General features: G+C 39.6%; 1 protein-coding gene across 1 annotated transcript in view; it reads right to left on the bottom strand.

Annotated features, from left to right (window-relative positions):
• Window positions 1–27448, bottom strand: part of ppfia4 (PTPRF interacting protein alpha 4) — a 670948-nt gene that overhangs the window by 212210 nt on the left and 431290 nt on the right. The gene's annotated exons all lie outside the window — the stretch shown is intronic.

Here is a 27448-nt window from a genome sequence, read left to right on the forward strand (position 1 = left end):
GATGTTGTTAGTGGAGGAATTCAGTGATGTTAACACCACTGAATGTCAAGGGGAGGTGGTTAGATTGTTTCTTATTGGAGATGGTCATTGCGTAGATTTGTGTGACCAGAGTATTACTTGCTACTTGTCAGCCCAAGCCAGGATATAGTCCAAAAAGTGCAGTATTTGAACATATGCTGTACACAAAGTCCCTTCTTCTAACATACTGATTATTGCTTCCTTATTCCTACCTCGCTCTTCTTACCTTGTCCTCACTGTTTAATTGATCACCTGATCCATCATGTGCACTATTATTTGCTAAGTAATGAGGAAGATCTTGAAAATACTAACAGGTCAGGCAGCATTGATAGAGAGAGAGAGGGAGAGAGAGAGAGAGAGAGAGAGAAAGAATATTCCAACTTGGTGATCTTTTGACTGAATTGGAATGTTCATTGTAAAGTTTCTCTTTACATTTCCAGAATCTACAATGTTTTGCTCGTCACATAGAATAGCACACGATGTGGTGTTTTAAATTTGTGAATCAAACACAACTAATGTGTTTTTGCAGTAATAAAGCCCAAATAATGGGTCTTTCCCCAGTGTCTATGTTGGCGAATTGTTAATTCTTGTTCAGAATTCATACTTAACTACTTTTAATATCTTTGGAGTGAAGTATATTTAACCAGCATGAATTTGACTCCTGCTGATAACCAGAGTAGCCCGAACCTTCAACTGAGCTGCTCATGAATCACAAAATACAGCATCCAAGTTCTGCAGGTGAATAGGGAAGGCAAGTAGAATATGACTTTTATTTCTAAGGAAAGAGAGTATAAAAGTAGGGAGATTTTGCTATAACTATACCGGGCACTCATTAGACCATAGCTGGAATACTGCGAACAGTTTTGGGACTCTTATCTAAAGAAATACATACTGGTATCAAGGTTCACTGGGCTGATACCTGGTAGGGAGGGACTGTCTTATGAGGAAAGGTGGAATGGATTGGCTCTATACTCATGGGAATATAAAAGAATGACACATACAAAATTCCTGGAAGACCTGACAGGGTAAATGCTGAAAGGTTGTTTCCCTTTGTGGGAGAGTCTAGGACCAGAAGGCAGGAGAAGGGTCATAAATTTAAAAGAGTTAAGGAGAAATTTCTTCATTCAGAGGTAATGAATCTGTGTAATCCTTTACCACAGAGATCATTAAGTACATTCAATGCTGAGACAGCCAGATTTTTAATCAGTAAAGGAATCAGGTCTATGGGGAATAGGCAGGAAAGTGAATTAAGGATTATCAGATCAACCATGATCTCCCTGACTGGGGGAGCAGACTCTGTGGCCTAATGACCTACTTCTGCTTCTACACCTTATGGTCTTATTACATACAGAAACTCCAAAAGGAACCATATTCATTCACTGGTTTTGTAATTTTTGTATTGAAAAATGATAAGATATAAATACTTGAATTAAAATTAGATTCTACAAAAGTATTGTCTCCACCCTTTGCCCCTTACAAAAATGTTCAGTACATGCACTTTATTGCGACAAGAATTTCAATTATAACAACTGAACGACTGCCACTCACCAACGTGTCCCTTGATGACACTTTATTGAAAGCAAGAATACTTCATTCTGAAAAGCTCTGCACGTCTCAAGACCTGTGTAGGTTATCAAGTCTTGCAATGAACCCTGTAACATCATTGCTTCCATTAATTGCAAATGAAAACAGGGCTGAATGTAATAGCACACAGCAAAACTTGCTTTTTGAGCAAAGAATTGGATTGCTTTGAGTAAGTAGCTTTTTATTTGTCATTTTTACCAGATATAACTGATACAGTAAAACGAGACAGCGTTCCTCCAGAACCAAGGGTGCTATATTGGCAGCACAAACTACACAATTGCTCACGGCATAAGGTGCATAAGAAGTGCAAAACACACAAGTTACAGTGTTACAGAAGAATGATGAATAATTGAATTGCTGCTAGAAAAATGTCTAAGTCATGCAAAGAATTTCAGATGGGAAAGAACCTAATCATACTGTGATCAGGAGCCTGATGGCCTGGGGAAGGAACTGTTGCAGAGTCTGACGGTGAGAGACCCTATGCTCCAGTATCTTCTGCCAGATGACAGGAGGGAGAAGAGTTTGAGTGAGGAGTTAGGTGGGCGGCACGGTGACACAGTGGTTAGCACTGCTGCCTCACAGCGGTTAGCACTGCTGCCTCACAGCGCCAGAGACCCGGGTTCATTTCCCACCTCAGGTGACTGACTATGTGGAGTTTGCACATTCTCCCCGTGTCTGCATGGGTTTCCTCCGGGTTCTCCGGTTTCCTCCCACAATCCAAAAATGTGCAGGTTAGGTCAATTAGCCATGCTAAATTGCCCGTAGTGTTAGTTGAAGGGGTAAATGTAGGGGAATGGGTCTGGGTGGGTTGTGCTTCGGCGGGTCGGTGTGGACTTGTTGGGCCGAAGGGCCTGTTTCCACACTGTAAGTAATCTAACAATCTATGTGGGGTCTTCCACCATGCTCTTAGTCTTTCAAATGCAGCGTATAGTGTAAATTTTGGTAATGCAGGGAAGAGACCCTGATGATCTTCTCAGCTGTCCTCACTATCCGTTGTAGGCTCTTACAATCCGAGACGGTGCAATTCCCAAACCAGACAGTGATGCAGCAGCTCAGGATACTCTCAATAAACCCTTTGTAGAATGTGGCGAGGATGGATGAGTGAGAGATGGGCTTTCCTCAGCTTGTGCAGAAAATAGAGATGTGGCTGGGCTTTCTTGGCTATGAAGCTGGTGTTGACGGTCCAGGTGAAATTCTCTGCCAGGTGTGCGCCAAAAAATTTGGTGCACTTCACGATCTCCATGGGGAAACCGTCGATGTCCAGTGTAGAGTGGTCGTTTTGTGCCCTCCTGAAGTCAATAGCCATCTCTTTCGTCTTGTCCACGTTCAGAGACAGGCTGTTGGCTCTGCACCAGTCGTTAGCTGCTGCACCTCCTCTCTGTTTGCTGACTCATTGTTCGTGCTGATGAGACGTACTACAGTCCTATTATCAGCGAACTTGATGTGATTCAACCTGTGCATCACAGGGTGAACAGCAGGAGACTGAGCACACAGCCCTAGGGGGTCCCATGCTCAGTGCGATGGTTCCCAATCTGGGCTAATTGACGTCTCCCAGTCAGGAAGTTCGGGATCCAGTTACAAAGGGAGGTATTTAGGCCCAGCAGACTCAGCTTTCTAATCAGGTACTGAGAAACGATAGTGTTAAATGCAGAACTGAAGTCTATGAACAGTGGTCTGATGTAGGCTGGTTTCCATTATCAAGCAGTGTTTCTGAGAACACATTTCTGATTCTGGCTTGTCCCAGTGCCTAAAGCATCATGGTTTGTTTGCCTTGTTAGGCCATGGTAGTCAGCCAGGTACAAAGTGTTGTTTATTTTTCAGAAACCACTGTACAAAAGTGCAAGATATTGTTGGCAGATGTTTGAAAGTATCAGTTTCTATTCAACTGGTTCTTTCGTCAAAAGTTCCAATTTGTTCTCAACATTGTTTCTAAATTGGAGAAATTGGAAGGCAGGTTTGGATCAGTTTGAACAAGATACCCATCTCATACAGAATAGTTGCCTACCACATTTGAAGGCTCTTCCTGTTCCATGTCATGTCACTGCATCTACAAGAACTCTTAGCTAATCTTGCCTCAGCATTTTCCCCGACTAATACTGAAAGGGAAGAAATATCTTCCAGTTGAGTATGGGGAAGACCAAATTCATTCTCTTCGGTCCCTGCTGCACATTCTTTTCCCTAGCCACCGATTCTAACCCTCTCCTTGACAACTGCCTGAAGCAGAACCAGATCGTTTGCAATCTAGTCATCATATTCAACCCAAAGATGAGCATCTGACCACATATCCATATCATAACTTTGCAACTTCCAACATGCCTCAGGTTCATCTGATACCAAACTCTTCATTTTTGTTTCCTCTCGACTCGACCAACATGCTCTTGGCCTGCCTTCTTCACTCTACCTCTGTTGCTCAATGTAATTCAAATCTTTACTGCTCACACACTAACTCTCACCAGACTTCATTCAACCCTGTCTCTATTAAACTCCATTGAAGGAGTTGCTTATCTGGAAATCAAAGTAAAATGGTCATCCATGCGCCCTCCTGTGGCACAGTGGTAGTGTCTCTAATCCTAGAACATGAGGCCTGGGTTCAAGTCCAAGAGGTGTATAATAACATCTTTGAACACGTTGATTAGAAAAATAAGTTAATTAACAAAAATTAAAATGGTCACTTGTGCATTCAAAAATTTCTGTGTTCTCACCTAATCCGACCTCCACCACTAGCTCCATTTCCCCCACTCTATGGCCTTTTCTAAGACTTGAGTTGCTATAATTATGATGTTTCAAGACTCTATTTTTAAGTTAGGGTAGATTAGATTACTTACTTACAGTGTAGAAACAGGCCCTTCGGCCCAACAAGTCCACACCGACCCGCCGAAGCGCAACCCACCCATACCCCTACATATACCCCTTACCTAACACTACGGGCAATTTAGCATGGCCAATTCACCTGACCCGCACATCTTTGGACTGTGGGAGGAAACCGGAGCACCCGGAGGAAACCCACGCAGACACGGGGAGAACGTGCAAACTCCACACAGTCAGTCGCCTGAGTCGGGAATTGAACCCAGGTCTCAGGCGCTGTGAGGCAGCAGTGCTAACCACTGTGCCACCGTGCCGCCCACGGTAAAATGAATTGGGCTGCCTTGCTCAGTTTCTCACTTGTTACTTTTTATTGTGGATTTCCAACATCCACTATATTTTGCCTTGATTAGTCTGGGCAATTTGATTATTAGAAACCAAAGGAAGGCGGAGATTGTTTACTGAGAAGAAGGTGCAAGATAATTTAAACTTGGAGACAATGGCAACTGTCTCTGCATTTACAATTAATAATCTCAAAAATGCCAGATAAGTATTCTTTGTATCAATTATAAGAGCTGTGCTGGAAACTGTCACTTACTTCGAAGACTGGAGGTGTTTGGGATCAAAGATAGATAGTTGGCATTTGTAACTGGACGCATGGTTAACATGTTTCATGTTGCCATTGGCAAGAGGGCCGAGGAAGTCTTTTTTTGAGATCAGGTTACAGGCATTCTTACAAACCAATGAATAACCGAAGCAGAGGTTGTATGTAACCAACATAAAGAAAAGGCTGTTTTGGCTATTTAACAAGATTTCTTAACACTGTGGAAAGCACAGTGCTCAACAAACCATGGATATGGAAACTTAGTAGAAGTTGTAAGCAACTGTGAACTCGTTGCTAAAAGGATTGTAATTATGTAAAGAATGTCATGTGCGATATGTTTAACAGTAGAATATCACTTTTTGTAGTTTAAAGTAGAAGTTGCCAAAGGAAAAGGAAAATGTTTGCTCAATGATGCTTTGATTAGTCATGTTACTATAGACTAATAACATGTCATCATGTTATTATGGTGAGAGATCTTGTTGTGCAATTCTTTCAATTAATAACTGGAAACTTCAAATCTCTTTGAAAGTTATCAATCTCTATAGGTTGCATTAATGCTCGTCTAATTCTTGTATCATGACTTGCCCAGAGCCTAAGGTCTGGAATACCTTCCTCAACATGCATTACCTCTACATCCTTCTTTCATAGCTCCTTGAGATCTACTATTTTGACTTTTTCATCATTTGACCATAATATTACCTAATGTAGCTCCCGTTAATTGCTTTGGGATGTGTGTGCTACATTAATACATGTACACCATATTATACCTTTTTATGGTAGTCAGTACCAAAATGGTGTTTATTTCTAGAAATCATAAATAACTAATGAACTCTCAGATTCAAGACTGCCCCTTGTTCTCTTAGGGAAGGCTAAGATCAATCATTAAAAGTTATTATTTTATATGAAAATTAATTGTAAAAGGCTGGCACTTGACCAACTTAAGCAGATAAAACAACACTGTCATGTGTGCCCAGTTAATCCTAGTAGTGAGTGTGCATTGTTTAAAGCATGTGAAGTTGCAAAAAATCTAGGATTGTTGGTTGTGTAAATAGGGATGTAGAGATCCCAATCAAACAGAGATTGCAAGACATATATAAACCATTGAGACTACAAATAGAGTAATGGAGTCATAGAGATGTACAGTACAAAAACAGATCCTTCGGTCCAACCTGTCCATGCCGACCAGATATCCCAACCCAATCTAGTCCCACCTGCCAGCACCTGACCTATATCCCTCCAAACCCTTCCTATTCATATACCCATCCAAATGCCTTTTAAATGTTGCAATTTGAATACTGTGCCAATGATTATAAGGAAAAGACAGGAAAGTGGAGTTGAAGATGATCTCATTGAATGGTGGATCAGATTTAATGGGCTGATCTGCTCTTAAGTCTTTTGCGCATCCTGCTTTAGAAAGAATGCCCTTGAAAAGGATAAAGAAAACCACTATGAGAAGGCGGTTATGAAGCTTTAATTATGAAGATAAAATGGAGAAATTTAAATTATTACTGTGATGGACAAGTTGAAGGTTAGAGAGCTGTGTTGAAAATTTACACAGAGAACTGCAAAAGAGGGAACTGTCTACCAGAAACAGAGCGAAAGAAAATTCAATAAAAACATTTGAAAAGGAACTGGGTAAATATTTGAAAAGAAAATATTTGAAGATTATAGTCCAAGCTCAGGAGAATGGGGTTAAATTGAATTGAATTGAATATTAAATATTGTTTATTGTAATTTGTACTCTAGTCCAAAAGTACAGTGAAAACCTTTTACAATGGTTGTCTTTTAATGACACCATCTTAGATACAAGTAGCTAGGAACAAGTCTTAGAGTAAAATAAATAGTGTTGTTATACAAAAGTCGATTAAAAGGAAAGCAGTAGCATTATTTACAGTGTCTGAGAATGAGTAAGAAATGAGGCAGTTATAACATTGTACAAAGGGTATACACTACAGTCTGGTAAAACAATTCCAAACAGCTGCAACTCAGCGTTTGGTGCCAGGCCCAAGTCCAACAACTGTCCCGCATCGGTCCAGCCTCCAGTCTTATCCTCACCAACACTAAGCAGCAACAAGGTAAGTTGCGCTGTTCCGGGATTCACTTCACCATAGGCTCCTCCAGGATTCAGAATTCCCCTTGCTGCCATCGTACTGGGACTTGGAATTTCCTAGCTACCGGCCCTCCAGGATTTTGGCCTGCCCGTTGCTCTGGGACTCAGCCCAGCCCATGCTCATTCTGCTGCTGTCATTCTGGGATTCGGTGCTCGGTCTGTGCTTGGTCTGTTTCCACTGTGCACCGCCCACGCACTCAGCATCCACCCTGTTTTGGGGCACGTATGTCGCTCTTGACTCCTTTCTCTAGGTAGGGGCAGTTAAAAGATGAGTGGCAGGAGGATAAGAAAAAGTACAGCAAAGAGGAGAACGAGAAAGAAAGGAAAAGGAAATGAACAGAGGAGCTCCGACTGGAGCATCTTACCCTGCCGCCATCTTGATCACAAATGAACAGCAATGGGCCATATACCTAGATTCTATAACATATGAGATCTCCTCCAGTCAGCCTATCAACAGAACATTAGAAAAAGATGCACCCTCTTAACCACTGAACCGAGGGGACAAACTTCATTGCTGGCAAATCTTAGAAGTCAGCTGTTTATGAGAAAGAGTAGTTTCATGTACAAAGGTATTGTTTCCCCGTACATGTGTCTGAACAGGCATTTTTGAAATGTTAAAATTGACTTGAATCCAAACTAAACATAATTCAACCAAATTCACAGAATGGTGTCTAAATTAACTGAAATTACCTTATTATTAATTGTATTTAACTTCTGTCAATCTTTGGGCCAAATGAAATAAAAAGAAAAATTTTACCACTGCTGTAATGATCTTAATTGTTAGAAGAATATGATAACTTAAGAAAGTTGTCAAAGGTGTATCTTTGCAAGTTCACCTTTTGCATCTCATCAGTTGAGAGCTACTCCTTTTAACACAACGTATAATGCCTAATTATTCAACATTTCTCATTTCACAGCTTTGTCACCAATAAGTCTTTCAATAGATTATAAGTGTTTCCAGTGGCTGTTTACATGGCAGCTTAATATTCAGCTGTTTCTTGATTCATGGAAGTTTCCAGAAGCTATTGCCATCATTTCTTTAAGCACAAGTACAGTGGGTTTGAAGTCCAGGGGACAAGGGACAATTTCAACAAACTCTGGAGAATTACTCATCAACTACTGTGGAATCGGAGGGACAATAGATGGGGATCAGAGGCATCAGGAGAAAGAGCCAGCCTCTTAAGGCAAGCTTATCAACCTTGGCTTAGTTGGTAGGATTCTTGTCTGTGTCAGATGATCCAAGTCTTTTTCAAGGTCTGAGCACAAGAAGCTAGACTAAGATGTCCTGCTGATTTTTGGATAAATGTGTCCGCTCAAGGAGATGCAAAAAATCCTATCATAATACTTTGAAGAAGTTTCTTCCAGTTGACCTGGCCAATTTACCCATCAATTAACATCATAAATACAAATTATCTGGATATTACCACAATATTGCTATGAAAATTTGCAGCATGCAAATTGACTGCTGAATCTTCATATTCTAAACAATTAAAAGATTTCCTTCATTTTAATTTGGCTAGGCATTTGATACTGTGCCACATCAAAGGTTATCATAGAAAATACCATATATACTCATGTATAGGGTAATTTCATATATAAGTTGACTCATGTTGGCCAAAAATCAGGTATTTTTCATACATCTCATATATAAGCCGACCCTAGTTTTTCATGGTCTTCTTCCTGAGTATCCCATAATATCTGTGATATATGGTGAAAAGAGCCTTTTGCTGTGAATATCTTTTTTTTATATAAAGTGTTTATCATATATTATTAACAGTTTCATGCAGTCTTTTTTCTAATAAAATACTACCAGTCGTTATTTGTTTTTACTGCTCCTCGGTTTTTATTTCAAGAACTATGTGTTGTACAAACACCCTCAGTAGATGGCGCGACCACCTGCTGGTATGCCTATTAACTTGAGTACATATGTGTAGACCTACATGTACTTTATGGTACTGGTAACTGGAATATGGTACGACAGTACTGTTCTACTGTAGCAAGCAGAATGATGACAATTATTTTGGAAACAGACATTCAATAATGGCCATAATTCTTTTTTTTTGTTGTTCATTATTTTATATAGTCAACTGGCTCTTGTTTGTCCATTTTTTGACTCATGCCAAGTATGAATTTCATCCCCTCAAAAAAATACCTCATGTATAAGTCAAATCCCTAATTCCACCTTAAGAAAAACAGTCTTTAAAACTCAACCTATACACGAGTATATACGGTAAGAGCTCATTGTAGGGGTAACATAAGTATGAATGGATTGGCTAGCTGGCTAGGAAACAAATAATAGGCAGAGGTTGGTTGTTTTCTGGTTGTGTAAGATAAGTGTCCTTGGGATCAGAGCTGAGCCCTCAACTTTTAACAGAGTATGTAAATAACTTGAATGAAGCAACTGAAGGCTGGTTATCAAATTTGCTGATGACACAAGTAAAGGCAGGATAATAAATTGTGATGGGGACACAAGGAGACTGAAAAGGAGTGTATGTAGATTAAATGAGTGGACAAAGATTTGGCAAATAGGAATATAACGTGGGAAATGAAAGATTGTTACTCTTCCTACCAAAATAGACAAAGCAACAGATGATCTAAATGGTGAATAAAAATCACAAAATCAAAGCTTGTAGTTACAGAAAGTAATTAATAATTGTTAACAACATCAAAACCATCCAAGAGATTCATTCATGTTAGTGAATGAGGATAGATAATTAATCAGATCATAGTCACAGAGGGTATCATTTATGAGAGATCAAAGTGACTTCTGTACTGTGGGTCATGGGCAATCTATGCAACAGTAAATGTTACAAAAAAAACAGAAAGAACTGTGGATCCTGTAAATCACAAACAAAAACAGAAATTGCTGGAGAAGCTCAGCAGGTCTGGCAGCATATGTGGAGAGAACATTTCAGCCAAAAGTTCGAAGGAAGGGTCACTCTCTATATATGCTGCCAGACCTGCTGAGCTTTTCCAGCAATTTCTGTTTTTGTTTGTGAGTAAAGGCTACAGGCTAAGGCAAGGATGAAGGACAATGAAAGGTACAACAAAAAGATGGACCAAATACATAAAGAGCAGTGTGCTCAATACTCGTTCCAAAAACATCTGTTTATCTCTGAAACATCCTGTTTTCTTTGGAGATCAACACGTTTCTTGTAGATCAGTAGACAACTTATCACAGAATAGCAAGAACTCAAGGTTTTGTCTCATGTTCTTCAATAATGTCTAACTAAAATAATTGAAGCTTCAGTCCTTGATATAACACCCTTCTTACTGAAGGTACCTGGATGAAAATGAGAGACTTAATCCAAGGTAATAATGGTGACGATTGGTTGCACATAGATTAGATTAGATTCCCTACAGTGAAGAAACAGGCCCTTTGGCCCAACCAGTCCACATCGACCCTCCGAAGAGGGTCATCAAGGACATTTTTTCCAGTTACAACTTGAGGAAATGATTTGTCTTTACAGGAATTTCTTTGAATTACTGTCTTCAATTAGAAGGGGCTCTTGGTGTCCACAAAATTCTAGACATATTCCGGGATCTATTACTAAGGCTTCTTGGAAACACAAACTATTGCCTGGATTGAGTGTAATTCATCTTGAATAGGGAATTGAAGCATTTGTGGCACACATGTTCAAACTCAAATATTAACAAGAACTGAAGACAAGACCAAGACATGAATGAACACAGTTAGGAAAATGTGATCAACCTATGTTCCATTCAGAACATTCAGGGCACTGCACTGCTCAATTTGTTACTTGACAAAACAGATTCAATTTAATTCTTATTTAGTTTTGCCTACAATATTGTCTCTGTTCTTATTTCAATCTTTGATTAAGGTGATAAATAAAGGAGGTCAGACCTTTCACAGCAAAGTTTCCTCAGAACCCAAAGACTCCGAGAGATTTTCTACAATGTAGGAGCAAATTACTGCAGATGCTGGAATCTGAATGACTATGTCTTCTCTTTTCCCACTCTTCATTCCACCAGACTTTATGTTCAAAGGATTGTTTTCTGCTATTTCAGAGTGTCACTACATCTTCCTCTCACTCCCCACCCTGTCTGCATTTCGTAGGAATCGGTTCCTCCGGGATAGCCTAGTCCATTTATCAGCCACCAACACAGCCCCACTTCCCATGGTACCTACCCATGCAACCACAGAAGGTGCCCCTTCACTCCTTCCCTACTCACTATCCAAGGGCCTACAAAGTTAAAAATCACACAACTCAGGTTTTAAAAATCAGGTGAATGAGCAGCGCTCCGTAAGCTAGTGCTTCCAATTAAACCTGTTGGACTACAACCTGGTGTTGTGTGATTTTCAACTTTGCACACCCCAGTTCCACACCGGCATCTCCAAATCATGACTTCCACAAGGGTCACAACAGTCTTTTCAGGTGAAGCAGCATTTCGCCTGTACTTCCTCCAATATTATGTATTGTATTCACTGGACCCAATGTGACCTAATCTACATTGGTTTATCCTGGGTGACAGCTTTGCCAAACACCTCCCGTCCATGCGCAGACAGGACCCCGATCTTCCTGTAGCTGATCATTTTAAATCAGCGCCTTGCTCGCATGCTGCAGTGTTCCAGTGAATTACAGTGCAAACTGGAGGAACAACACCTCATCTTCAGACTAGGCACTTTACAGCCTGCTGGACTTAATATTGAGTGCAACACCTTCAGATTGTGAACCCATTATTTCCCTTTCTTTTGACTTTGCTTGTTACATTGTCTGTCGCCCTTTCTCCCTCTCCCCTTAACCCAGTGGCGCTGTCTGTTTTTCCCAGTCTGGCAGTTAGGCACACAACACTGTTCTGCCATTGTTACATTCCGGTCACTTAACCTGAATTATCAAATCCTTTCTTCCCCAGCACTCCAACTCCCACCCCCATCCCATTGTAGCATAAATGCTGCTGCCTCCACACTTGATTTCAGCTCTGAGAAGAGTCACCTAGACTTGGAATGTTAGCTTCCTTTCTCTCCATGGATGCTGCCTGACCCACTGGGATCTCTAGCATTTTTGTTTTCAGTTCACCAAGAGATTTTCATTCAAACTTGACAATCTTCTGCTACTACGCAGTGCTCAGTGGGAAGGCTGCTTCTTAGTACATTCTGTTACAGCAGCCTCTGTATGCTCTGGTTAAGGAACAAATTGCCATTTGTTGAAAATTTAATCATCTTGTGTGGAATCAGCAACTAAGGTGAACATTTGTGGTCTCTAGCTTTCAGAAACTGTACTGAATCGAGAAGTACATAAGATAAACTCATTCTAGCTGTGCAGAAATAACTCTCTGAAAGAACTGTCCAATTAACCATGACTTCCTGCCTTTGTCTTCAAAGTTTTAAAAAATTCTACTTTCCAAACATTTTTCCAATTCTTCTTCAAAAGCTACTATTGAAAATGCTTACACAATTGTGTTCCAGATCATAACAACTCACTACATAAAACAAACTCATCTCCACAACGACCTTCTCGCCAGTTGTCTTCAATCTATTTCCTTGAGTTATTGACTATCTTGCTAGTGGAGGCAGTTTATTCTTATCATCTCTAACAAAACACTTCACAGTTCTGAACTCCTCTACTAAATCTTCCCGGAACACAGTTTGCTTCAAAGAATCAATATCAATTTCTCCAACCTCTCAGAGAAGTCCCTTATCTCTGGCACCATAGTGTAGGAACAATCCCAACTGGGATCTTACTGCTAAGCAGAGTCATATTTCTCACTCACCAAACTCCACAAGAGAAATGCATGACTGAACTTTAGAGACCATAGAATGGGAAATGACACTTCATTTCTCATCATCTCATTTCTTTCAGAGGTTTCAACAACACAAATAAAGATTCAGATGCCTATTTAGATGGACGGAGCATTTGATTGATCTGTTATGTTAATAAGAAAGAAATACTTAGCACAGAGTGACAAGGACACGAACTAAAGCAGTAAAAAGAGAAAATATTGGAGAAACTCAGCAGGTCTGGCGGCATCCGTAGAGACAGAAAGAAAGTTAATGTTTGAAGTCCAATACAACTCTTCAGAACACTAAATAAAGACATTTCCAAGAATCATGAAAGAAACAAAAATGTAATATGAAATGGAATATAACTTCACACATGAATGGCATAGGATATGTGCTCATAAATCAAAGTCAAAATTTCAGGGTTAGGTTTCCGTAAGCAAACTGAAAATATACCAGCTCAAGTCTTTGGACTTGTTTTTATCTAGCAGAATGCTGTTGACTGAAACAACCTACGGGATGTTAGCTACAGCGACCTCTGAGAGTATATGATGCACAAAGTAAATGCGATCGAAGCCACGAATGAAAAAGTACCAGATTCAATAAAAGCTAATGCATGGTCAATTTACCAGTTTGTATTTATCATTGTACATAGAAAAGGTACTGCCAAGAGCCAACTTCAACTCAGGAGTATGCTGTTCTTAGAAGGCCTGGAGAACATTTTATTTGACAAGATGTCTGATAGAGAATGTGAGAAGAAAGGCTCTTACATTAAGGATTAGAACAATATGAAGCACATTATTACAAGTAGCTATTGAGCTAATATTGACGAAAGAAGCTGCCAAACAACAGAAGAAAGTTTAAACCGATGGAGATGAAGCAGTGAAATAGGATTAAAGATGGTAGCTCTGCTGAGAAGCTGGCAGAATGCAACATGGTGGGTCAAAAAAGTTGTTGTTGGAGGAAATCCCTGTGACTCTGCTTGCTGTTCCTGTACCTGAGTGTACATTTTGACACATTCATTAATGGCCAAGACAATGGGATTGTTCTTTGCCTGGGGTTGAGCAGCTGTCTGGTCTCTGGCAGTCCTTTAACTGTCAGGGCACTTCTTCCTCAACCAGGTGCAGAGACACATCAGTGATGTGTCTGTAAGGTTGTGCCCCAAGTTTATCTAGAAAGAGTTGGTTCCCATATCACATTGATTTAATGCTAATGTTACGATCATCACAGAATGTTCTTTGCAGGAAATATTTCACTTATCACAGCTTCAGAGTCAAGGGATGACCCTTTAGAAAGGATATATGGAGGAATTTCTGCAGTCAGAGGGTGACGAATCTGTGGAGCTCATTGCTGCAAAAGACTGTGGAGGCCAAGTCATTGGGTGTCTTTAAGACAGAGATAGGTTCTTGATTAGTAAGGGAATGAAGGATTAGAGGGTGAATCGGTTGAGAAACACATCAGCATAAGTGAATGGTGGAGTAGACTCAATGGCCCAAATGGCATAATTCTGCTCCATTAACTTATTGTCTTATGGTTGTAGTCTAATCATTTTAACAACCATCCATTATTTTTCTCCCCATCAACATAATAAATGCACCAAAGGGTGATGCCACCACAATTAATCTGCTTCAAGATATCATGTTTTGCAAAGAGGATAAGGTAAAAGTGTGGTCCTTGATTTGCAAGTTCAAACTATATTTACCTCTATTTGAATAATAACACACACGCGGAGTACACGTTTGCTCTGCAACAAATGCAGAGTCTGTTACAGCCCAAGAACTCTCCAGCAGAGACATTCAGAAGCAAACGCTTCAGAAGGCTGCGTTTACTGTCACTATAACCTGCAGGAGGTGCACTCACCACCCATTCAGTCACTGTGCCTGGTGCATGTCTGCTATTGACACTGCAGGACTTGCATAATGGTTGACATGATATAATTTTAAAATGCTTGCATTGGTAATTTTTAGATGCAAGGAGCTGTCAAACACAGGCTAAGTGCTAAATTAATTTGTATTTTAATTTGCCCTTGAAACAATTCGCAGAACCATTGGCCAGAGATTCTGTCAGAAATCTGCCTGAATCACTCGCTTCACCAAGTGAAGGGTGGTGGTGAGGAGAGCACTATTGGAAGTAGTGAGGGGGCAGCAAATGGATCAGCATGACAGAGGCAACAATGACAGACACATAGCAATGTCAGCAGCACCAATGTCCAATTCCAGTGAAGTACAGATGGACAATGATGACCTCTTGTTCCAGTCTGTTGGCAGAAGATACCACACCTTTCAAGAATTCATTTTCAAATTGCAAAATTGAATATCTCCAGTCTATTCTCAGTTTTTTCAACTTAATATTTTGGCCTTTAAGGAGTTACCCAGCAGCTCAATTCCTTATCATTAATTTACGTAACTAGGGCAGCGGAAGGCTACGGAAGTTTCTTTCATGCCAATACAGTATTTCCAAACAAATAATCCCTTTTCTCAAAGATGTTCAATTTTTCATATGAGACAAGTTCCCTGAAGAGCAGCTTCTCAGTCTACAAGTTCTTAGGTCTCAGCTGTTGAAATAAAGTCTGCGCAATCATCATCAGTAACAATCTAATCAGAATAAATACATACACACTCAAATTAATATGTTAAAGATACAGGATTATAACTTTTTCATTACTGCCAGTGAGAACAAAATCCACTTGTTGTTAAATCCAGATAAGTTGCTTCAAAGGACCATGAGCCTGTTTCCTCTATAACTCAAGGGAGTATCCCAGGAATAAATAAATCAAATTCTGATTAATAATAACGTGATCCAAAAGGCCTGTTTTGAAGCCACCTTCCCCACAGACATAAGAATGATCAGTTCAGCAAATGTATCCCAAACCTGCTGAAATGTATAGCTGAAGCAAATCTCCAGATCACCACTGTTTCTCACCATGTTTTATTGGGAGGCTGAACAGCTCCCAATGTGCTACATCAATGCCCTCGAGTAAATGTTTTCCCAGGGCCTGCCTGGTCTAGTATGAATGTAAAAGAATCTCTGGACATAAGCAAGATATAGTTTACTACATCCCTGCAACTATTTACATGTTACACAAGTATTGTATTAATGATTACAGAGACTATTAGGATGATCTGGCCTTACATCTGATTCTTCAAGATCCCTAGTTACTCTCTCTCAATATTTTTCATGATGTCATCAAAGGTGGGTGATACTCATGACACTTGATCAGTATCATTTTTTTTCAGGTCATCAGAGATCCATAAATCAAAATCCTGTCAGGAACGTCTGACATCACCCAAAAACCTACACTTCACTTGAGGCTGGGGAAAGCCGAATAACACGCTTTCAGAAGATTCTATCCTTGGTCTGACTTTCACTTCATCATTAGCAAGATGCCAATTCCTTTTGATGTTCATTATTTCTGGAACCTACAGGATCATCAGTTTTTGGAAGTGTGATGGAAGGCAGTTATAAGAGGGGAGAAAAGTCACAGATACATTCACACAAATGGATTACCTCTAGGAAAGCTAAGAGAGGTAGGCAGGTAGTGCAAGAGTTTTCTGTGGCTATCCCCATTTCAAACGAGTATGCTGTTTTGGAAAACGTAAGGGGTGATGGATTCTCAGGGGAATGAAGCATGAACAGCCAAGTTTCTTGTATTGAGACTGGCTCTAATGCAATGAGGGGTACATCCAGTTCCAAGAGATCAGGGAATTCTCTAGTCCGAGGTACAGACAGACATTTCTGTTGCCAACAGTGAAAAATCAGAATGGTGTGTTGTTTCCCTGGTGCCAGGATCAAGGATGTCTCAGAGAGGGTGCAGAAAGTTCTCAAGCGGGAGAGGGCCCAGCAGGAGATCATTGTACACATTGGAACCAATGACATAGGAAAGGAAAAGGACGAGACTCTGAAGGGAGGTTACAGAGAGTTAGGCAGGAATTTAAAAAGGAGGTCCTCGAAAATAGTAATATCTGGATTACTCCTGGTGCTATGAGCTAGTGAGCATAGGAATAGGAGGATAGAGCAGATGAATTACGGCTGAGGAGCTGGTGTATGGGATGATTCATGTTTTTGGATCATCGGAAGCACTTTTGGGGTAGAAGTGACCTGTACAAGGAGGACAGATTGCACCTAAGTAGGAAGGAGACTAATATACTGGCAGGGAGATTTGCTAGTGCTGCTCGGGAGGATTTAAATTAGTAAGGGGGGTTGGGACCCAGGGAGATAGTGAGGAAAGAGATTAATCTGAGACTGGTACAGTTGAGAACAGAAGCAACTCAAACAGTCAGGGTAGGACGGATAAATTAAACTGCATTTATTTCAATGCAAGAGGCCTAACAGGAAGGGCAGATGAACTCAGGTCATGGTTAGGAACCTGGGACTGGGATATCATAGCAATTACAGAAACGTGACTCCGGGATGGGCAAGACTGGCAGCTTAATGTTCCAGGATACAAATGCTACAGGAAGGACAGAATGGGAGGCAAGAGAGGAGTGGGTGTGGTGATTTTGATAAGGGATAGCATTACAGCTGTACCGAGGGAGGATATTCCTGGAAATACATCCAGGGAAGTTATTTGGGTGGAACGGAGAAATAAGAAAGGGATGATCACTTTATTGGGATTGTATTATAGACTCCCTAATAGTCAGAAGGAAATTGAGAAACAAATTTGTGAGGAGATTGCAATAACTTGTAAGAATAATAGGGTGGTTATGGTAGGGGATTTTCATTTTCCAAACATAGACTGGGACTGCCATAGTGTTAAGGGTTTAGATGAAGCGGAATTTGTTAAGTGTATACAAGAAAATTTTCTGATACTGTATGTGGATGTACCTACTCGAGAAGGTGCAAAACATGACCTACTCTTGGGAAATAAGGCAGGGCAGGTGACTGAGGTGTGAGTGGGGGAGCACTCTGGGCCAGCGACCATAATTCTATTAGTTTTAAAATAATGATGGAAAAGGATAGACCAGATCTAAAAATTGCAGTTCTAAATTTGAGAAAGGCCAATTTTGATGGTATTAGGTAAGAACTTTCAAAAGCCGATTGGAGGCAGATGTTCTCAGGTAATGTACGGCTGGAAAATGGGAAACGTTCACAAATGAAACAACGAGAGTCCAAGGTAGTATATTCCTGTTAGGGTGAAAGGAAAGGCTGGTAAATATAGAGAATGCTGGGCGACTCAAGAAATTGAGGTTTTGGTTGAGAAAAAGAAGGAAGCATATGTCAGGTATAGACAGGATAGATTGAGTGAATCCTGGGAAGAGTCTAAAGGCAGTAGGAGTGTACTTAAGAGGGAAATCAGGAGGGCAAAAAGGGGACGTGAGATAGTTTTGGCAAATAGAATTAAGGAGAATCCAAAGGGATTTTACAAATATAGTAAGGACAAAAGGGTAACTAGGAAGAGAATAGGGCCCCACAAAGATAAGCAAGGCCACATTTGTGTGGAGCTGTAGGAAATGGGGGAGATACTAAATGACTATTTTGCATTAGTATTTACTGCGGAAAAGGATATGGAAGATATAGAATGTAGAGAAATAGATGGTGACATCTTGAAAAATGTCCATATTACAGAGGAGGAATTGCTGGACGTCTTGAAATGCATAGAAGTGGATAAATCCCCAAGATCTGATCAGGTGTACCTAGAACTCTGTGGGAAGCCAGGGAAGTGATTGCTGGGTCCCTTGCTATGATATTTGTATCATGAATAGCCACAGGAGAGGTATCGGAAGACTGGAGGTTGGCTAATGTGGTGCCACTATTTAAGAAGGGCGGTAAGGACAAGCCAGAGGACTATAGACCAGTGAGCCTGATGTCAGTGGTGGGCAAGTTGTTGGAGGGAATCCCGAGGGACAGGATGTACATGTATTTGGAAAGGCAAGGTCTTATTAGGGATAGTCAACATGGCTTTGTGCTTGGGAAATCATGTCTCACAAACTTGATTGAGTTTTTTGAAGAAGTAACAAAATGAGGGCAGAGAGTAACAAAGAGGATTGATGACGGCAGAGCTGTAGATGTGATCTATATGGACTTCAGTAAGGTGTTTGACAAGATTCCCGATGGGAAACTGGTTAGCAAGGTTAGATCGTATGGAATACAACGGGAACTAGCCATTTGGATATAGAACTGGCTCAAAGGTAGAAGACACAGTGCGGTGGTGGAGAGTTGTTTTTCAGACTGGAGGCCTGTGACCAGTGGAGTGCCACAAGGATTGGTGCTGGGTCCTCTACTTTTCATCATTTATATAAATGATTTGGATGTGAGCATGAGGTTTAGTTAGTAAATTTGCTAATGGCACCAAAATTGGAGATGTCATGGACAGCGAAGGTGACCTTAGATTACAATGGGATCTTGATCAGATGGGCCAATGGGCTGAGAAGTGGCAGATGGAGTTCAATTTAAATAAATGCAAAGTGCTGCGTTTTGGGAAAGCAATTCTTAGCAGAACTTATACACTTAATGGTAAGATCCTAGGGACTGTTGCTGAACAAAGAGACCTTGGAGTGCAGGTTCATAGCTCCTTGCAAGTAGAGTCGCGAGTAGATAGAATAGTGGAGAAGGTATTTGGTATGCTTTCCTTTATCGGTCAGAGTTGGGAGGTCATGTTGCGGTTGCATAGGACATTGGTTGGGCCACTTTTGGAATATTGCATGTAGTTCTGGTATCCTTCCTATCGGATAGGTGTTGTGAAACTTGAAAGGGCTCAGAAAAGATTTACAAGGATGTTGCCAGGGTTGGAGGATTCGAGCTATAGGGAGAGGTTGAATATACTGGGGCTGTTTTCCTTGGAGCTTTGGAGGCTGAGGGGTAACCTTATAGAGGTTTATAAAATCATGAGGGGCATGGATTGGAAAAATATACCAAGTCTTTTCCCTGGGGTGGGGGAGTCCAGAACTAGAGGGCATAGGTTTAGGGGAAAGATATATAAGACACCTAAGGGGCAACTTTTTCATGCAGAGGGTGGTATGTGTGTGGAGTGAGCTGCCAGAGGAAGTGGTGGAGGCTAGTACAATTACAACATTTAAAGGCAGCTGGAAGGGTGTTTGAATGGGAGGGGTTTGGAGAGATGTGGGCCGGGTGCTGACAGGTGGGACTAGGTTAGGTTGGGATATCTGGTTGGCGTAGACAGGTTGGACTACCCTTCGGCTGCCTGGTCATCGACGCAGTTTATTTCATGCAAAATAATACTAACCCTGCAGTTCATTCATTGGTCTGTTTTCAAGCTGTACATCTCTATGACTCTACCCTTTGCATCCATTTGGCTAAATATAGATATATTCACTGTGGATATAAGATACTAATATGTGAAACATGGTAGTATAATTGAAAGGGCCATGACAGAAGAGGCACCTTTTGTCCATACCAGCCTAGTGCCCAGTTTAGTTAAGGACACATCTATATTTGATAATAGCCATAATCTTCCCCCTTTAAAAATATCAATTAATCAATGGAAACATGCTGTTCCTACTACAATACTCCATAGGCATTACAGAACAAACCTTACTTGGGTTTACTATCGACAGCTACAGAAACAGTCAGTCATTCTACTCAGTAGCCGCATTGTGATGAGAAATGGAAAAGATCTGTAGGTTGTCCTTGGTACAATCGTTTTTTAAATGAAAGCTATTCACATAGAAGTACATTCCTTTATCTGTGAAGCAAAAAAGATGTATTGAGCAAGTTGTTTAATGGCCAACTGCTGCAAGCATTAATCCATCCTACTGCAACTCTATCACAAGTCAAACACCAACATACATCATAAACAGCTGGGGAAGTTAGCTTGTCATGGGATTCCAGTGCACAGATCAATTTACCCTAGCCATGTACAGTTAGGTGAAACTTTGTGCAATGTATCAAAGCATGGTGGCCCCTAAGGGGATCAATGTTCAGCAATGAGAATGGAAATTAGCTCATGCACTTTAAAGGGCATTTCCTCAATGGTACGAGGCCAAGCATCTTTGAAACTTTATGTTCACAATATGACTCTCACCATGAACTGCAAAGCTGGACAGACAGAAATTTCCTGCATGGCTATGTTCAGGAAGAAGAAAACAAATCTTCACTGAACAATGTGGATAAAGGACAATGCGAGGAATTAAACTGCCTGTGAAAGGTGCAGGCAAGCTAGCTCCTGGCCAATAACCCCAAGACTGACCAAGTGCTGAATGGATTTAATGCTCTCTGTATCTTGGCATGATGTTACAATTTAATAAAGAGAAATTTAGAGATACCGTAAATAAGACTACAATAGAAGTTAGATTAAAATGATATAAAGATTAATAAAAACTTTCTTTATCAAACATCTGTGTCTTGATCCATACTTAATATAAGTAAATACTGCAGCAACATTTCAGCAAGATAACTAGTCATATGGTACATAAATCCAGTTGTTCCCTTCAGAGAGTTCATAAACATTAAGAGAAAATCTTACTGAATTACACAGTAAGCCACAATATGGTTAAATAACTCCGTTATTTTCTGAAAGAAGCATTCATACAAAATGGAAAGAAAAATTTAATTCAAATAATAATGTATCTGCCAATGACTTGCAGAAAAAGCAAGCCTACTGACAATTCAGGAATCTGCTGACTAGATACTAATATGATTAGATTAGATGCCCTACAGTGTGGAAACAGGCCCTTTGACCCAACCAGTCCACACCGACCCTCCGAAGAGCAACCCACCCAGACCCATTTCCCTCTGACTAATGCACCTAACTCTATGTGCAATTAGAATGGCCAATTCACCTGACCTGCACATCTTTGGACTGTGGGAGGAAAATGGAGCACCCGGAGGAAATCCACGCAGACACGGGGAGAATGTGCAAACTCCACACAGACAGTCACCCGGGGCTGGAATCAAATTCTGGACCCTGCTGCTGTGGGGCAGCAGTGCTAACCACTGAGCCAGCGTGCTGCCTGTAAATATGCAACAAAGATGCCTCAAAACATTAAAGATTTACTGCAAATGGTAAGTTGGCATTACACGTACAGCAGAACTGCAGCTGAATGGTATTCATACATGATTCCATAAAGGCATAAATTAATTGGAGAAGCAGTAGAGAATAAAGGTATCCAGTTTAAAGATCATATCTGGCATTTTGGATCATAGTGTAAACTTAATGGTCCCAGCTACATATTGAACATAAAGCCAGTGATGACAGTTGGGGCAAAAGTTCCCCACTGCTTGTAATCTACAGAACTTTTGTGCCAAACATGTGATCAGATTTCTAAAAAAAAATGTAGTTTGAAATAATGACTGTGCAACATTATGTGAAGCTGCCTTGAATTAATAAACCAGCAATGTACTTAATTGGAATTTTTAGATAGAACAAACCTCAACATTAATATAAGACCAGCAATTTAGAGCATGAATGTGAAGTGTCACTGAAGGGACATAAAGTGATAATCTACACCACAATTACATTTCTGTGGTGAGCTGCTGTACCACAGGACAGGGGAAGCAGCAAACTCAGGCCCAGGCCATTTTTATGCCTCTTTAACAGCTGGGACCTAAGTGGTATTGGCAGAAAGATCAAAACAAGTCACCTGCAATATTTGTGTTTCTCCTCCACAACATAGAGATCATTAGATTGATGAGAAAGTTGAAATGTTTACTCCTTCATAACACTGCCCAGTAGTAAGACTTAAAATTTCAGCCATGTTTATTTTGATGGCTTGAAAGTGATTGCAGCAGCAGCTCAGTGAAAGGACAAAATACTGATACTCAACAACCAGACTATTTATCAAATAACAATTTAAATTCATTAAACAAAGAAACTTGAACAAAAAATTATTTTTGTTCAGGAAATGACATTTGCAATTAAATTATAATATTTATTGAGGTGCAAAAGATTTGCATGGTCATTCATTAGCATTTGAAGGTGTTGTGAAAATTCAGAGCATTTATTTAAGCATGTTATTCTGTTGCAGAAAAGGTGCCAAATTGTTCAACTAAATCAGCCTGCCCAAGCCCATTTCACATATCCACAGGTTCTTTATTCAGCAATGAAAATGGTGACAGTAAAGCAGACCCAGCAGAATTAGGCAGCCCTGAGCATCTATGTAGTCATTCTATATCAAGTGCCCACCAGAACAGCACAATAAACTTATTTTCAGCAAGTGTTTGAGAACATTTTACAATACCATATTAGACTTAAAATTAGATATTTGAAGGTCACATAAATGATGAATTTTGGGGTTCAGCAGAAATGTATAAATATATTGTATATCATTTATTGCAATATGCTTTCTTTCCTTATGAATGATAGGTGACTGAAATATATTTTTAAAATGTCTCTGAAGAATCCTTCAGGCTTCTCTGAATAATCATCTCTCTTGTATCCATTTATTGCCATAAATGACGGTTTGCTAATAATTTTGAACTTGATTAAATAAACAGCCTTGAATTCCAACTGAAACTATCATCATGCACGACAATTACACCCTACAGTGTACAGAAATGAACTACAAATCTGAAGGCACTATCTTTTGCTTCAAATGCATATTGACACCAGTGCACAATGTTTAAAAATACCCTTCCCATATTTCACTCATGACAGATATGTTTTACCTGTACTGAGGTTTCACTCTATTTTAAAATAGAGACCCAGAAGTGCAATGGATAATACTGTCAATGTTTGTACCAATGAATGAACTGCAGGGTTAGTATTATTTTGCATGAAATAAACTGCGTCGATGACCAGGCAGCCGAAGGGTAGTCCAACATCATTTTGCCGTGCGTATCAACGAAACTGTATGCGTGCTGATTATAGATACTGAATGGCTTTTCAGCATGGAAGACATTAAATTCTATCAGTAACGTTCCAAATACAAAACATTACAAACCACCAAAACTAATAACTAATAATTATGAAATCAACGTAATAATTATTAGAATAAGCTTCTGGAATCCATTTAACAACAGTAACTACCAGAGTGATACTTGACCAACATTTACTTAGGTTCCAGGAGTTAAGAATCATGGAATTTTCAAACTCAGAATGAGCTCATTCAGCTAATAATGTCTGTTCTAACTCGACAAAGAATATTGAATTTTCCCAGTCTCTAGATTTTCCAAACAGTCATGCAAATTTTTCATGTTTAAATATATACATTATAGACTTTTTAAGATTTCAGCACCCTTTCACATTGTGCTATGATTTTAGGATGCACTATGGGAAAAAAATTCTCATTTTTCATGATTTTTTTGTCAATCATCTTAAACCTGTGTCCTCTGCTTTCTAATCCATCCAGCATGTTAAGATCTCTTATAGTTTTGTTCAATTTCCCCCATGTGCTTCTGTTATAATGATCTCAAAAGTAGAATCTAGTACAAGGAATCTGCATTAGTCCAGACCATATTTTTGATTTTAAAAAAGGAACATACATGAATATGCAAAGAATTATTGAAATACAATTTTGAAATAGACATAGTTCTTTTCTACTTTTACATTATGGAAGTTTCATGTCAATTCTTCCACATGTTATTACAATACGGATAGCATTTAGGAAAAGGCCAGCTTGCTGATATTGAGAAGGTGAAGGCAAATGGATAGATCTGAAAGCTTGAACTACTGATATGGTCCTAAAATAAATAAAATATATTAGCAGTTAAGTCAGCAAATTACCACATTTATAAATTACACAACTGTAAACAAAAGTTGTTGCAAGTATATAGTCTCTAAATTAAGTGTCTCAAAAATGCTCAAGACAAATTTGGATCAAGAATTAAACTAAACTGCTGTAAATAAACATAGCAACTTACAGCTAGAACTATTCATATTCATTGGAGTTATTCAACATAACGGAATAGTGCACCAAACACATTTCTACCATAACTCTTCCTTGTCCAAAATTGCCTGAATATGTAATGCTCATTGATTTGTGTTGAGCTTTCCCAATTCTTCACCTCTCTACATGAAGCTGCAGACAGTCTCACAACTTTCATCTGCCTGAGACACACAGGCACACAATTAATCTTGGGGTGGCAACTAGGCTACAGAAAACCAATTCAGGATCAGTAGGAGGTCATTCAAAACCTCAAGCTTGTGTTGATCATGGCTGATCTGTATCCCACTGTCTCCATATGGCTTGGCTTCATATATGTTAAAATTCTGTGATGGCAAAATCTGTTGATAATAGATTTCAGATTACTTACTGAACTAGAAGCTAGTTTCTGGGGGGAGTGTTGTATACTTTTACTCCATCCATTATGCAAAGAAGTGCTTCTTCTAATTCTCTCCTGGAATGGTCTGGCTATAATTTTAAGGCTTTGATCTTTTTACTCAACTCCATTAACAGCAGAGGTTTGCCTATCCTATCAATCTCTTTCAAAACAGCAAACCCCACCAATCACATCATGACTTAACTTTCTACACTCTGCAGAATCCAAGCTATATTTGTGTAATCTCTCCCTGTAATTTACCCTGGACGCTCCAGATTTAGATGGTGAACCTGCACTGTCCTCCTTCCAAGGCCAACATATCCTGCTCTAAGATGCAGTGCCCAGAAATATATTCTAGATATATCAGGTTTTGCGTAACTGCAGTAACACTTTTTCACCTTTGTGTTTGAGCTTCCTAAATATAAAAGTTAACATTCCAGTTGCCTTTTTACATTACTTAATTCATTAATCTATCTTTCCAATTTTATGTTCGTGTCAACACTATTTACAATGATATTGATCATTGAATCATTTCCAGAATTAGATAGTACAAGAAAGAGTCACATATTTGATTTTTAATTGTGAATAGCTGAAGCCAAACTCATGTGGGACCACAATAAATTCCTTGCAAGTTGATTGAATACATTACCATTATTTCGGCACTCAGTCTTCCAAGGTTTAATCAATGATCGAACCAGGTAAATAATTTACCTCTGATTTCATGTAATTTAGTTTTTGCTAAAATTCTCTAATGCCTTTGAATGACATCTGAAAGCTCACATCAACTACATTCAAAGATGTTTCACAATTACTATAGCTACATTGCCAAAAAAAACAATTAGGTCCGATAGACATGATCTACACTTTGCAGATTGATGTTGACTCTCCCTAAGCAACTCAAATTTCTCTAATGATCAGACACTGTGTCTTTAATTATAGTTTCCAATGACGTCCAACCAACTATTGTTAGACTAACTAGTCTACAATTTCCTGGTTTTCTTCTCTCACTGATTTTAAATAATGGAGTTACTTGCAATTTATATTTTGCAATTGAAGGGATCTTTTACTGAATCAGGAAAACTTTAGAAGTATAGTCATTAGTGTCATCAATTTATCGAATATGGTTTTAAGCTATTGTTAACTTTAGTGAGCTCCAGCCTTTGACTGATTGACTTGTTACTGGTTTCCTCGGAATGGCGAGTACATCATCTTCTGCTGTGAAAACTGGCAATGCAATTATTTAAAACGTCTGTCACTTCCCAGTTTTCATTTACAATGATGTCTGTATCTATTTTTAAAAGGACCAAATTACCATTGACTACTCTTTCGTCTAACATAATCACACCAACCTTGTTTACAAATTTGAACATCCTTCAAAAGTTTATTTTGGGATTCCTTTTGGCAGTTTTTTAACATCTTTCCTTGATATTCTTAATCCTTCTCTCAGGGTAGCATGGAGGCTCAGTGGTTAACACCATTTCCACTCTCACGAATTTGCACATTCTCCCAATGTATGCATGGGTTTCCTCCAGGTGCTCTGGTTTCCTCTCACAGTCCAGGGATGTCTGGCTTAGGTGGATTGGCCATGCTAAATTACCCATAGCGTCCAGGCATGTCTAGATTAGATTAGTCATGGGAAAATGCAGGGTTACAGGGATAGGGTGGTGGGGTGGGTCTAGGTGGGATGATCTTTGGAGGGTCAGTGTGGACTCGACAGGTCAAATAGAATCCCAACAGCGTGGAAGCAGGCTATGATTTCCATGGATCTAAACTAACCTTTGCAATTTTGTCTCCTCTTTTAGTATCCTCACTTCTTTTCAAATTATGATTTGGAGACGCCGGTGTTGGACTAAGCTGTTGCTTATGGAAAATTGACTTGCAACAGAGTGTTCCTTGACATTAGAGTGAGTAAAGAATATGATAATAGTGTGTGGAAAAGGTTAAATGATAAGGAGAGGATGTGCAGAATAAGCTTGTATTACCGGTGTTTTTGAGGTGTTGAAGGTGATTAAAGAATTTGATGGGGTAGATGGAATAGAACTCTTCACTTTGGTTTATGTGTCCAGAGCAAGGTAACTTTAAAATTAGTTGTGTTCTTATGAAGTCACTCCTGACATTGACACAAGTAAAAGCAATTAGAAGAAACAATATAGTTAGAATTGAGGAATGAGAGTTCTCAAAAACTAAAATGGAAGTTGTTCTCAGGTTTCAAGATAGCAGTTGTGTTATTTTAGACATTAGAGAACCTTGTAGCAAAATCAATGTTGTTTTACTGAGAGATTTTAATTGCATGCAGTTACAAAATGCATTTCAGATGCAATATGTTTGTTCTTTAAGTACATTGAAACAGGCTGACTTGGAATTATATTGTCATTCCTTCATTGCCGCTGGGGCAATGTCTTGGAAGTTCCATCCTAACAATGTGACTGTGCTT

Source organism: Hemiscyllium ocellatum, chromosome 26 (assembly GCF_020745735.1).
Source record: "Hemiscyllium ocellatum isolate sHemOce1 chromosome 26, sHemOce1.pat.X.cur, whole genome shotgun sequence".
Classification (NCBI taxonomy): domain Eukaryota; kingdom Metazoa; phylum Chordata; class Chondrichthyes; order Orectolobiformes; family Hemiscylliidae; genus Hemiscyllium; species Hemiscyllium ocellatum.